This window comes from Lissotriton vulgaris, chromosome 12 (assembly GCF_964263255.1).
Source record: "Lissotriton vulgaris chromosome 12, aLisVul1.2, whole genome shotgun sequence".
Taxonomy (NCBI): Eukaryota; Metazoa; Chordata; class Amphibia; order Caudata; family Salamandridae; genus Lissotriton; species Lissotriton vulgaris.
The window spans coordinates 514,834,791-514,847,490 of record NC_141700.1 but is presented as its reverse complement, the minus strand read 5'-3'; the positions used below and the strand labels follow the sequence as shown (position 1 = coordinate 514,847,490).

General features: G+C 43.7%; 1 protein-coding gene across 5 annotated transcripts in view; it reads right to left on the bottom strand.

Annotated features, from left to right (window-relative positions):
* Positions 1–12,700, bottom strand: part of IL34 (interleukin 34) — a 699,141-nt gene that overhangs the window by 599,180 nt on the left and 87,261 nt on the right. Inside the window, exon 2 of one of the 5 annotated variants that reach the window (XM_086945283.1) lies at positions 2,148–2,286. The exons of the other annotated variants lie outside the window; for them this stretch is intronic. The gene's annotated coding sequence lies outside the window, so the exon portion shown is untranslated. The remainder of the gene's footprint in view (positions 1–2,147; positions 2,287–12,700) is intronic. 5 annotated transcript variants of the gene reach the window in all.

Genomic DNA, 12,700 nt, shown 5'->3' with positions numbered 1-12,700 from the left:
TAAGCTATCCTTCTGTTACATATCGCAAAGGCAAGTCAATTAAGAACATCTTAAGCCCTAGTTATCCTAGACAACACTCGCAGGCCCACAATTGGCTACAGAGAAGAAGCATTGGATCATTTAAATGTGGAAATTGTAGTATGTGTAGTAGGATGGTACAGGGCATATGTTGCTTTAGTTATAATGGTTCACAGAATTTTAACATCACTACACATATTGATTGTAATACTACGTATGTAGCATATGCCGTGATCTGCAAATGCCAATTGATTTACATTGGGAGCACCATTAGAAGACTGAGGGATCGAATATCAGAACACTTCAGGGCTCTGAAGAATCGTGATATTAGATATCCTATTGCGGCTCATGCAGTTGAATGCAAGTAACAGGGTACTCACCCCTCCTTCACATTTCATGGTATAGAGAATATCTTGATAGACGCGAGAGGAGGTAATAGAGAGCTTAGGCTCCGACAGAAAGAGACTAGCTGGATTCTAAATTTGCGTGCTGTTGAAAAGGCTTGAATTTTGATAATGAATTGCAATAATTTTTAGGATGATATATTCCCATGTAAAATACTGTATTGATTTTGCACAATATTATGTGTGTTTTCTGTTTACCTATGCTGCCGCTTTTTGTTCTGACTTAGGAATTATGTGTAATTGGTTATCACCCTACTCAATGTATTAATCGCATTATTATGTGTGTATGAATGGTATTATTTTTGATTACTCACGCTGTAAATGATTATTTGGTTTTGTTATGAATTGTATGTTTAATAATTTGTACTGACTTATGTTGCAATGATTGTTTTCTTACTTTATGGTGGGTTTATTTACATTTCACTTTTTCTTTTCTCTTTATTTAATCCTTTATCTTTTTAAATTGAGCCCCTTAGAATTATGATTTTTTGATTATCAAGTATGGTGATTGGAGTCTTATATTTAGTTCGTGCTTTTTTACTTATACGCTGATTTTAGTGTTATGAGAGAATTAATAGTATTATATTGAATGATGGATGTATTGAAACGAGTTTTGAATCTCTCGTGCTTTCAGTTTAGGTGCCGAATAAAGTTTCGAGTATTGATTGACATAAACGTAAATTTGTGGGTGCCATTTTGGAATGGTCAAAAATTGAGGATTACTTGGTCCTTCCTTTGTGTTTCTTACCAAGTATTTAGTGACACTGAAAGATGGCGCGGGTGCTAGACTCCGTACTCGTGCTGCCACCCTCATTTGAAACACGAAATTTACTCGGTGAGTGGGTTGTAAGCTGCTAATTTTATACTTTCTAGTTTCGAGGCGTGCCTTATTAATTGGCATGTTTTGTGGTATGGTTCTTCTTTTGAAATGATGGTCCTTATACATTGCTATTACTATTATCTATTTAAAATGAACTGTTTTCTGAAATACCCAGGACCGCCTTTGCATATACTTGTTTAAATGATTGATATTTGTATGAACATGGTTGAGGTGATTTCTAAACTCTGACATGTCTTTTTTTGGACTGTCACGTTAAATCGGGTTGTGGTATATTTTTTAATCTTGATTTCGTTCGTGTGTAAATATGGTATAGTAATAACTCATAACTTGGGATCTAATACTGATGTCTTGTTTTAGATTGCGTGACCTGATTATGCCCTGAGGAGGGTTTCGATAACTTTTAAACTTGAGGTGTTACTTCTTCGTGGAGCCTACTTTGAACTTTGACTTTAGTGAGTATAGCAGCCTTTGTGATATTTTGCTTACTGTGATGATCTAGATATTTCTGGATTAGCAGCTTCATTACTATGTCGAGATGGACTTTATTTTGCAAAATCTTTTCTTTAACATTTTTTTTTTGTTTTCTTATCGTGCCACTTGGAACTGGTAGTCAGTGGTCTTGCCAGTATCGTAAATACATGTGTTGGTGAGCTTTTACCTTATTGATTGTTATTGATTTTCTATCACTTAGGGTCTTTTTAGGAGTCACGTCCTTTGTGGATTTTGTTTGGCTGAATATGCTTCTACGTGTTACTTTTTTCTGTTTCTTATTTACTTCTTGATCTTGGTTCCTTTGGTGTTTTATTTGGTCCTTTTTGCACTTGTTATATATGAATATTTATTTGGTCACTTTATTGCTTATTCTTATGCACTTTTTCAATCACATTTGGTTGTTTTGTTTGGATTTGCTTTTTGCACATGTAAGAGGCACTTGCTGCTTTAGGTGCTCCTGTCTTCTGCTGTGGTATGGATGTCAATGGGTTGAGATAAATCTTGTCTCTTCTTTATTATTTCAAATGTGTCCTGCATTGACAAAATCAGTCAGTAATTATTGTCTTTGTTGTACATTCTAGCCCTGATGAAGTCTATATGCATATACTGCTAATTAGACGAAACACGTGTTGGCAAGAACTTAAAAGGATGCTGTTGTGAACATTAAAGAAGAAGATTGACACTTATTTGGATTATGATGTTTCATTTTTGATTTATGATATGTATAATACGATTGTTCGAATTGCTCGGGATATATCGTGTTTATCTTTGTTGATGTGGATTTCTACATTATATGGTGACGGTTAGATAGACGTCATCTCTATCCCTAGTAGCAGCCCCAATAAGTTTAATTAATTACTGATGACAATTAAGCGCAAGCGTATAACCTTCTATCTACTGTTCTTCTGCTTTTGCACCGATAAAAAGGGGTGGCACCCTTTAGTTAAAAATAGATAATCGGGCATAATGCAGGGTAGGCACCTGCGAGGCATAAAAGGGCAGGAGCACTCCCCCCCCCCCCCCCCCCCCCCCGAGGGACAACAACAGCGCTCTGCCCAGCAATCAGGATAAAGCGCCCACGAGGCGCTGGGGCCCCAGAAATCGCAAAATGGCCCCAGAAAGGACCCCCACAGCAAGGAGGGTCCCAGCAGCAGCAGGGCATTACAGGACAAGGCTTCTAGGGCAAGTAAAAGTCTCCCAGCCATTCTCAGGCCAGGCAGAAAGGGCCCCCAGAAAGAAGTCCTCCAGCAGTCCAGGACATCAGCAGTCCAGGGGCTGGGCAGGGCCCAGGGAGGAAAGCCTTTCCCTGAGCCCCATCAGCAGCACGCCCCTGGTAGATTCCAGTCAGAAACAAGAACATCTTCACGGTGTCCCAGCACCCTTTTTATACAGCTCAATCCTTTGTCTAAAGGTGCAGGGTGGGGGCAAAACCAGGCGCAGCTGGTTTGGGAGCACTCTTGATGAGCTCAGCCACCCCTCCCATTCACTAGTCAGGCTAGGGTCATCAGTCGCACCACAGGGGGCAGAGCCAGCATTGTGTGGGGAAAGCCCAGCCCTATTCAGGTCCCAGGTGCAAACCTCCCTCACATCAGCATGTTAATCTCTCCACTCACCACCGGGGCAGACCCATCCAGACTCCTGGAGCCAGGCTCGCCAGCCAGCTCCAGCCAATCATGTGCCAGCACACTCACTGCACAAACATGCCAACTTCTAGAAGTGGCACTTCCATACTAGACACAATCATGCTGCATACATCATTGCGCAGCATTCAATCTCACAAGTTCGCACATACCAAACTCGACCCTGCACTCCCCACACATCAGGAACTACCATGGTCACACATATTCCCCATGCATTCCTATGGGAGGGCAGGTCACTCTCACCACACACACAGAGAGCGCACGTACTTTACCCTGGGCCACAGTGAAAAAGTGCGCAGAGACCTAAAATCACCAACACCAGGTTACAGAAACAGGCTAAGCAAAAGCAAAAAGTTTAGGGGTGAACCTGCCAAAAAGGGCCGGGTCCAACACTCCTTCAGCTTAATACTGAAAAATCAGAAATTAAGTTGTTTGGAGAAACAAAAGTGAGATGGTTCCCCAGTTGGTGGCCTGGGTAATTAGGATCAGCCCCTCCCCCTAAACAGGCGGTGAAAAGTCTAGGAGTGCAGTTAGACCAGAAACTTACATTAGAGGAGCATGTGAACATTACTGCCGGGGCATGCTATCACACACTCTGCCTCCTCCAAAGGGTTTTCCCTCTCCTGCCACTATCCACACGTAAAACCCTAACCCAGGCTTTGATCATTAGCCGCCTGGACTAGTGCAAAGCCCTGCTGATTTCTGCAAAGCAAACCTCCCTCAATAAATACAAGTAGTTCAAAATACCGCAGCCCGTTTGGTGATCAATGCCCCTCCCAGAACAGCATCTATTCCGTTACTTCAAAAACTACACTGGCTCCCAGTGAAAAAGAGAATCAAATTTAACGTCTGCTGTATGGTGTACAAATCTCTAAACAACATGGGTCCAAGCTATCTGACAGAAAAGTTGGTCAGATACATACCGTCCAGGCCCTAGCGGTCGAGTCACCAAGTGCTCCTTCATACCCCGCGCTTCAAACTAGCCGCATGGGCGGTAAAGCTTTCTCCCACCTTGCCCCACGCTCCTGGAACCAACTTCCCATCCAGTTGCGCCAATGTACAAACTTCCCGGCCTTCAGAAAGCTGCTAAAACTTCACTATTCTGAATCATCGTTCTGGGTTGGTCACGAGTAGTCACAGCGCGGAGATACCCCGATGGGGGTGAATCGGGAGCTCTAAAAATCATATAAATAAATTAAATAAATATAAGGAGCAAGGGCCCTCACAGACCTCGAAGGGTATCATGCTTCATCATAGGACAGCTCCTCGTTGGGCCGGCACTGCAATGTCCAACGTGCCCCACAGGGGGGATGTTTGCCGGAGGTCTTTAATCCTGGATTCCTGAAGCAGGTGTGTGTAGGACGTGAGTGTATATACAAATGTGTGAGAAAAGTGTGAGTTTAAAAATAACTATGGGAACCAGCTGAACTAACTTTAATTAGCAGGTTCCATGTCATGATTAAAAACCTAGCTGATTGTAAGCGGAGATTCTAATAATCTCATCAAGCATTAAGTGAGGATAGCGGTTGTAGGAAGGTGGAATCTGACTGCATGGTTACCCCCACTTTTTTCCTGGTGTTTTGCTGGTTTTCTACTTAGTTTGACTGGGATCCTGCTAATCAGGACGCCAGTCTATCTGCTTTCTCCCTAAATTGGTTGTTCATGTACTTTAGGTACACTCCAGATTGGATTCTGGGGTACCCTTATAAGTCCCTAGTATATGGTATACTATGTACCTAGGGCATAGGTACCCCAGAGGCCTCCCAGGGGCTGCAGCATGTATTATGCCACCCCTGAGAGGCCACTCAAATTGACACCACAGGTCTGCTACTGCAACCTGTGTAAGGTGGTGCATGCACCCCATAATTGGATATAGGTTCACTATATCTACCTTATCGCTGCACATATAAACCTATCAGTCACCCCTATGGCAGGCATTATCGATCCTGAAGGCAGGGTGCTGGGTTTTATGTGAGAGGGTGCCCATGCATGAGCAGGGCCCCTCTGCAGCCTTCGGAATCTATTCGCCGGGGTTGTTCTGTGATGCAGCCATAATATATTCTCTTAAGTTCATTATAACCTCGCGATAAATGCTAACTTTAAAACGGCTGCACAGAAAACTGTTGTGTTTGGTGTCAAACACCTTAGAATCATACCTCCACATCAGTAACTGGTGTGGGAGGTACGATTCCACCCTCCTAGAGGGAGAGATATGACAACACCGGTACACCTGGTACCAGCATTCTCAACCCTGGCTTCACAAGATGGATGCTGCCAACCATAGATACGCGTCTGCCTTCCAGCTGCTGGACGAAACTCCGGCAGGGGAGGCTGGACAAAAGCTTTCCTGTCACAGGGAGGTGTGACCACCTCCCAGACAGGCTTTAGTTATTGGGGCTGGGTGGGTGCACTCCAAGAGTGCTTTAATGTTGGCACTGGAAGCACATTTGGTGTCCCTGTGCATAGTCCAGCTCAAACCGGCTGCAGGGGCTATCCTTATGGACAAATGATATAGGTGTAGCCCCCCTCTGTCCTGACCCTCCCATAGGTGGGTTCCCTGAGTTTGTCCCACCCCTTCCTTGGGTATAAAGTAGAAATTCATGGCTACAGGACTTTAGATATTACCTGGACTAAACTCTGCTACAGAAACCAAGTACTTCGACAATCTGCACAACGCTGGACGACTAAAGAATCTCCCTTGGAGTGAAGGAGTTACTCCCCTGCTAAGCAGGCACCAAAGGCTCATCTGACCGGTTTCAACTCCGAAGCTCCTGAGGACTCCGAAGACTTTTGCAATACAGGAGGTGGGTTTCCAATTGTCCCCTAGGTCGACTAGTGTGTTCAGCAAACCTGAGACCCGTATCCCTTGTGGGGACCGTGCAACCCGAACCCCTGGGCACCGTGTCCATTTACAGAAGCATCTGCCTTCCAGCGACCCCTGAAGCTGTGCTTTGGGCTACTTGTAGTCCAGACACCGAGCAGTGATTCTACTGAAGATTTCCGGCCTACACTGTAGTGTAGTTCCTATATTCCCAATAGGCTCCGCGCATTGGAATAATATATACTGTAGTTTAGACGTAGGACTGAGGTCGACTAGGTCTCTACCGAATATATTAAACTTAATAGTGAGTGCCAGCTAGCTCAGAGGTCACTAGAAACTTTCTCGAATAAACAAGAAGGGATTAGTTTCTGACAACCGCATAAACATGACAACTTTGTTTCCCAAGAATAAGAAATCAATCTCTTGAGTCGTGGAAACAATAGATAAGTATTTTACTCAATCGTGCATGCTTCGTTTCACCAGAGGTGCTGAGAAAATAGAGAGATGGGCGTTTTCAATAAAAAGTATTTATTGAACAGTCTTCTTTCTCAAGCATAAGAAATGTACTGCTACAATAGTAATACTGGTTATAAAGTACAAGGCATATAATACGAACAGTATTATAAAGTAGTACTGTAAAAGCATGATATGGTTTCTAAGCCATAAGTTTATTTCGGGCCTTGTAGGCCTCAAACGGGAGAGACTCCATCTTTCTTTCTGCTCCGACAGCTTGAGATGCTTCTAGGTCAAGTGTATGTTTTAGTTACGAAGTGTTGTTCGCTTGGAGAGAACCGGCTCAGGCTGGCCCTTATCGAAAGACTGTATTTTTCTCCATTCCAAAGACATAACATCAGACCGGCCGGCTGAGAACGTGTCCTTGGTACGGGGAGGTACAAGAATTTGGTGGGCGGCAGGTTACTGGCCGTAACTTTCCATGAAGGGACAAGCTTCCATATTAGCGACGGCATGAGGTAGTGAATCAGTCAGTCTGTAGGCGGCAGCTAGTCGTTAGCATCAATGCCATTAATTATTTCAGGGCAGACAGTCGCCATTTTGAAGTCCAAGAAAAACCGAGAAGCTGATACTCTCTTAGAAAGATTGAAGTTATTTTAGTTGGAGCAGCTGGCGAACTCTGACATTAAGATCAGAGCATACAAAGTGAAGCAGTTAGTTGAGGGAACGAATACCAGAGTGGCAGAAACTGAGTTATAAGATCGAAGCCGAGAAGTGAAGATGGTCTGGGATTGAGAGGAGAGAGGAGTAGTGCAGAACAGCCAGAGAGAAAGCAGCTGATGAGAGAAAGGTTCCAGTGACTTGGAGGGAAGCGGAGGAGACAGAGCATAGCGGTGCAGACGTGTATCCGTGACTGCAGAGGTGTGACCCTAAGACGAGCCAAGGCACAAACGAGAAGGGAACCCAGATGACTGCTGAGTCCAGACTTCATATTAATAAGGTGACGTCGACCCTTTCTTATTAGCGTGCACATTCTAACCTTTCATTTTCCTTTGCAGGCTATATGTTATAGTATAGTGTTATATTGTTATTGTTGTTATGATAAATAAAGTACCCCAGTTCTTAGTGAACCAGCATGTGTCTCTTGTTCTTGTATAATAAAGGTAACCTGTTCTTCTAGTCAGGTACTGTTCCGCGAACGGACGCAACCCCAATCAGGTAAGCGGTAACTGAATAATGAGGGAGAGAGGAGCCCTTAAAATGGAGAATAAGTCGTACATCATATAATTTGGCCATCATTGTGTGAACTATAATATTGTAGTATTGTACCTCTAGTAAATAGCGAGAGATTGCCCAACATGAGGAGCTAACGGTATTCATAGGAAAGTGATCGTCGTTGTGAGGCGGCGTTAATGAGAGCATCAGGGGGGATACTGATGTTTATACCCACAAGATTGTGGCTTGTACGGAGATAAAAGAGAGTACCAGGGGGGATACTGGTATTTATACCCACAAGATTGTGGCTTGAGCGAGCACTGGTTGCGGCCAGTGTGTAATGGTATATAATCAGAACTGCCTTAGGGTAGGATAGTCTGGGCCTGAGTTGCCGTGAGACTATATGGTAAGAGTGTGGTATTGAAGAAAACTTAGGCATGTATATTGCTAATTCCCCATCCTTGGGTAGGAGACATAGATACCTGTTGTAAATAGGTCCTAATGAGGGAGGTGATTACGTTCCGGCTGGGTTGGTGGTGCTCTGGTGAGCTGATTCGATCTGGTCCGAGAATCCGGTCGTTACATCTGGCGTCACAAACTGTTTACGAAGCCTGTGTGCGCTGTATTGTTTTTATCTTGTTGGCTTGCGCTCGGCTCGTACGTGGTTTATTTTGTATATTATTTGTTAATAGTTGTATATATCTTTTTGATTTGTCAAAATGTTTTTGCGGAGGTCGAAATCTACTTTCAAATTGCCTGTTGAAATTCCCGGCTGGGAATCAACGCCTTACGAGGCCTTGGCCCGTGAGTGGGCCGATTCTACTGGTTTGAGTGAAAATTGGAGTTCTTGTTTGGAGCTGGCAGAACCGGCTAATGTGATTTCTTGTTTTCAGAAAGCGCCAGTAGTGAAGGGTGATGAACTTCCTATTTTAGGACGCAGAGGTTGGATTGTTTTAACTGCGTACAGGATTGTACATGAGAAACTTTTGAAATTGCAGAAGCAATATGTGGATATGGAAGAAAAGTTTGTTGAAGTGCAGAATGCTCATACTCTTTTGCGATGTCAAAATAAGTTGCTTGCAGACAAACTTGAAACTTATCAGACAATAGCCGAAAGGGCTGCTGTTCGCATTGCGAAATACAAATATAAGAATCGTCGTGGTCGTGTTTCTAAACGTAAGGTGCGTCTGGTCGTGGCGAAAGCTGGACTGGACTGGAATCCTGATGAATGGGACGGCAATATCTGGGACTCAAATGATTCTGGCTCCTCGGCTGAGGAGTCTGACAGGCCGAGTTTTCTCGCTCCGGACGTGACTGTAAATCCACTTCTTGTGACGAACGTTATGATTCCTGCGACCATGGTCGCTCTTCCCGTTCTAATGACGTTTCTCATTCTAATTGTTCCTCTAAATCTATGGATCGGGCTTCTTCGGATGCTCGTCCGGAGGTTTCTGCGCATCCGGTTTTTCGCGGAAAATGACAACAAGCTCCCAAATGGTATTCCTTTGGATAGTTTGGAGGATTTTACGCAACAGGAAGTTAGTGACATTTTGCAACGATTTCGACAACGGCCTGGTGAGGCCTTGCTTACGTGGATGGTGCGCCTTTATGAGTTGGGCGCTGCAAGTATCATGTTAGATGCAGGTGATGCCTTGAAATTCTGTTCTTTGAGTTCCGATTCTACTGTGCAGGATCATTTTCGGAATTTTAATGGTGCCGGTCAGACTAGTCTACTCCAGTTAGCAACTGACGGCTGTAATCACAAATACCCTACTGAATCTGATTGGCCTGTGAATGACAAGCCGTGGTACACCTTGCGCGATGCGGCGCAACGGCTGAAAGAGGAGGTGATGAAAACTGCGATTTTTCTGAGTACGGCTGACAGATTGTTGGATGGTTTGTTAACATCTTCCGTGCGTAATCGCATCATCCGTTCTTCTCCTGTTGCTTATAAGCAGGTTATGATGACCTTGTTAATTAATCAAACTGGCAATCCTTTGTCTATGGTGCTTGAATCTGTCCGTCAGCTTGGTGAGTTGGGTGACTGGTTTAAACCTGAGAGGCAGTCCAGACCTGAGGGTCGTACTGCTGGAGATCATAAATTCTCTAGACGTGATATGTTTCTTGCGCTGTTGGCTGATGGTGTGAAACAGGAAGACATTGATGGTGAGCCTAATAATCGCTTGTGGGACATGTTTCGCAAGCATGGTTTGGATCGAAAGGAGGGTGCCCGACGTGTGCGAAAGAATGATTGTGATCGTGGATATTCTGATGACAGTGGTGATGAAAGACGTCGTGATGATTCTGATCGTCGTGGTGAACGACGGCATGAGTGTGATGTGTCCCCTCGCCATGCAAAGGAGAGGGGGAAAGAGAAAGGGGGAGAGATGACTGTGTTAACAGCAGATATAGAGAGGAAAGGGATCAGTCCCTTGAGTTGAGGAGAAGGGAGGATCGACACAGACTTTCCGATCGAAATTCGCAGTACCAGGCAGATGACAAAAATCCATTTCATCATGGAGATGGATATGAACATGATGTTTTAACACCCAAGAAGTATGAGAGCATTTACCCTGATTTGTCCTGGTTGGCAGAACGCAGTAAAAACGACTAGGAAATAGATCAAGCTCCAGTACGCAGGTGGGCTCACAAAGATAATAGACCCTATGTAGATATTGACATTTTTTGGAAACATCGTAATATCCAAAGGGCCCGAGCATTGGTAGATACGGGAGCGGAGGCCACTCTGATTCATGGAAAATCAAAGAAATTTAAAGGTCAATTTTTCACAATTACTGGTTTAGGTGGAAAGGAAACCCCTGCAGTGCAAACTATACTTGAAATGAAAATAGGTAGAATTCCCTGAAAAGAATATTCTGTTTTAGTTGTACCACTTCTGGAATACATAATTGGAATTGATATTTTGAAAGGAATGACATTGCATTTAGATGACGGCTGTTATCAATTTGGAAGTAAGAATTATATATCGTTCAGACCTGTACGAGTTGGTCGTTTAAGAATGCCCCCCATAAACATTCCTCAGGCTACACAGGTTGTCTGTCAAAAGCAGTATCGTATCCCAGGTGGCCATGAAGAAATTAGTGCTACGATTCAGGATTTGGTGGATGCAGGAGTCATAACTCCGGTTTCTTCTGCTTGGAATAATCCTGTTTGACCCGTGCGTAAGAGTGATAATTCTTGGCGCATGACTGTTGATTACCGTGAATTGAATAAACATACACCCCCTTTGACTGTTGCAGTACCAGACATTATTACTTTAATTGAGAGAATTCAAAAACATTCAGGTACATGGTATGCATCCATTGATATTGCTAATGCTTTCTTTTCAATTCCGATTGCCCCCGAGTGGCAGGAACAATTCAGTTTTACATGGAATGGACGTCAAATGACGTTTAGAAGTCTTCCTCAAGGCTATGTACATAGTCCTACGATCTGTCACTGGCTGGTGGCGGAACATTTGTCCGAAGTACCTGTACACCCGCAAATTCAGATATGTCATTATATTGATGAAATTTTAATTCAAGGTGAGACACAAGACCAAGTTCAGACCCAGTTAGATCAAATCATTGATTGCTTACGCGAAAAAGGTTGGGAAATCAATCCCGACAAGCTGCAAGGTCCATCTCAAAATGTAAAATTTTTAGGTATCAATTGGCATGAAGGTCACAGAGAGGTGATTCCACAAGTGAAACAGAAAATTCTTGATTTTGCAGTCCCAAGAAATAGGAAAGAAGCCCAAAGCTTCATTGGCTTATTTGGCTTTTGGTGCCAGCATATTCCACATTTGAGTCAGATATTGGCCCCTTTATACCGAGTCACTCGCAAAAAGAATGTGTTTGAATGGGGAAAACCACAGCAAGATGCGTTTAATTTGGCAAAAGAAGCAATTCAGAATGCTTTGTATTTGTGGCCTGTGTGCGATGGTGACATGGATTTGAATGTGTCCGTGCAAGGTCTTTATGCAAATTGGAGTTTGTGGCAAAAACAAGGCAAGAGTAAAGTACCATTAGGTTTCTGGACTAAAAAGTTACCCGATGCTGGTGAGCGTTATACACCTTTTGAGAAACAGTTGCTTGCATGTTATTGGGCTCTGGTGGATACCGAGCAATTGACTTTGGGACATGATGTGATTTTGAGACCTGAAATTCCTATTATGCAGTGGGTTTTGAGTTCGCCGAAAACTCATCGAATTGGACATGCTCTAGAGGCGAGTGTGATTAAGTGGAAATGGTACATACAAGACAGGGCACGTGTGGGACCGAAGGGTGTAGCATCTTTACATGAGCAAGTGGCGCAGGCGCCATCTACTAAGACTGGGAGTGATTGCTCTGTACCTGTAGTACAGGAATCCCCTGTTAAGTGGGGTAAGCCATTTGATGATTTGTCCGCGGAGGACAGAAACCATGTGTGGTGTACGGATGGTTCAGCGAGGTACATAGGAGAGAAACGGCATTGGAAAGCAGTGTCCTATAATCCCATCACACAAAAATTGCTGAGTACGACTGGTGAAGGAACGAGCAGTCAATTTGCAGAATTATATGCCGTTTATCAAGTTTTGAAACAAGAGTTACCTGGTACATGTCATATTTTCACTGATTCCTGGTCCACTGCTAATGGACTGGCGGTTCGGTTACCAACTTGGCATTCTCATAATTGGGAATTGCACTCTAAAGAACTGTAGGGAAAAGAATTATGGCAAGAAATCTGGGAAATGCTCCCACAAAGTACTGTTACAATCTTTCATGTGGATGCTCATACCCCGATAGACTCCCTTGACAAATTCTTTCATAACATT